Here is a 2,141-nt window from a genome sequence, read left to right as displayed (position 1 = left end):
TCCGTAGTGTATAAGGGTGACAGGCCCATACGACAGGCTGGTTGGAATATGTAAAAAAAAAGTCGTTATCATACGGACAAGTCTAAAAATGGCTTGTTCCAAAGAGCCGACCCTGCAACCATACGGGACTACGGCCAAAGAAGAAGAAGACAGCGCTCAGTATAATTAATTACACCTCATTTTTAAAATTATTATTTTTATCCATTTCTCAGTGAATATAGGCAATGTATTTTGGTGCATTTAAACAAAACAGATTTATTAAACAAATTTGTTTATGAAAATAATATTTTAGTCACCAAGCATATTTGGAAATGAAAAATAATACCATTATACTTAAGCAAAATATTGCAAAAACAATTCACAACCTAAAAAATTTCAACTAAAAACTTTTTTTTTGCTTCTCTTAATTTTTCCTCTTTTAAAATTTGTGTTTAATATTTTCTATATAAAATAAATTTGGGTGTACACATTTTTGCATCGTTATCATAAGTTATTTGGTTAGATAAGCTCCAGATTTGCCTTGAGTACTGACTAATCTAATGTATATGAACAAATATAATATTGTAGAGCTTCCTATTTAAAATGTGAATTTAAAAGAGAGATTTGAGAGGGGTGTACTTATAAATGCTGAGCACTGTACAACTGTACATCAAGTAACATTGTGTTACACCATTACCTCAAATTACAATGGTGATAGGTTAATTAACCTCTAAAAGTACATATCTAAATATCTTTTAGTACTTTTCCACCTCTTCAGAAAAATATCAGTCTTTATTAATAGACATGCTGTCATTTTGTCCATTAGTGGCAAATGTCCATTACTGGAGTTTCCTAGGTAACTTCTTAGTATAAGCTGTATTTAGTCTAAAATATTACATGTTGAATTATATTATATGTCTTGTTATTGTCATAGAAGTTTTCATTAATATATATATAATATAACACTTCAATGGCCTAGCACTTGTAGGTCATTCTTAAGTATGGCTTAAGTTTCCCAAAGTGCGCATGCTTATATCTGAAAGTAATTTCACTATAACTTCACCTCTGACAAATGCCCTTCTCTCTCTATTCATCTCTTTTCAATCTACACACAAACACATTATTCCTTTAAATAATTCACGAGCAATCAGCTATAACCTATGAGAATTCAGAATAAGCTACAGAAGAAAAATCGGAAAAGAATTGCAAGGAAATGTGGTGTTTGTGTGTGTGCGGTGGGACTGTTTTTAGATTTTGCTGACTGGCAAAGTTTCTCCAATTAGCATTTGCATAAAGAGCTTTTGCTGAGGAGGGTGAATTGGGAAGAGTTTAGCCGAGACCCCCAACAATTAATTCAATACGGCTCTTAAATAATGCACTAAAATATTCATTAGACCGATAAGAATGGAATGATAATTTTCAGGTCAGGCTGGACTATATGAGAAGATAAAGAGCGGAAAAGTCCTCGCTTTAGCAGTGCGACGAAAATCTATCAGTCTCTCCCGTGGAAATGTATTCGTTATTAAGCCGCTATTATAGATTAGCCTTGATTGTATGGTTTGTAATGGGATTTATCTGCAGAAGGCAATGGTGGGGCATCATGAGATAAGAAAATGTGGGTCATTTTGGACTCAATGGATCAGAAGAGAGCTGAAGGGGTCACCCGCAATGTTTGACGTGTAGATGTCCACTAATTTTCACTCTTTAACATTTTAAAAGATGCTTGATGGTAAAGAGGTAATGTGGGGAAAACAATATACAAATTTGACTCCCCTTTTAAGATAAAACCTACAAGTTTTATGTAGCCAGAGCTACGGATGGCTGCATTTCATCTTAAAAATGAATGCTAGGGGGCAGTATGACGCTCTTCCTTTTCGTGCTGACTGCTTACCTCCATGTTGACAGTTTTCTTAATGTTACCAGCTTGTCCAGCAGCTTGTCATGTTCGTCGGCGGACTTGAGGCACAGAGCGGAGTTGACCATGACGACAGGGTTTGAGTCTGACAAAGAATGGTTCCAGAAAGCGGGTAAGACAAAAACAGAAGCCAAATAAATTTAATAAACAAGGAAATAACAAGGTGAGAATGTGGTAAAATCTGAAAACATGGTAACACTCAGACGAGTGCTTTTCATTCTCTGGATTGTTTTTGAAAACACTGTTG

This window comes from Danio rerio, chromosome 19 (assembly GCF_049306965.1).
Source record: "Danio rerio strain Tuebingen ecotype United States chromosome 19, GRCz12tu, whole genome shotgun sequence".
Lineage (NCBI taxonomy): Eukaryota > Metazoa > Chordata > Actinopteri > Cypriniformes > Danionidae > Danio > Danio rerio.
Note: the sequence above shows the minus strand (reverse complement) of the source record.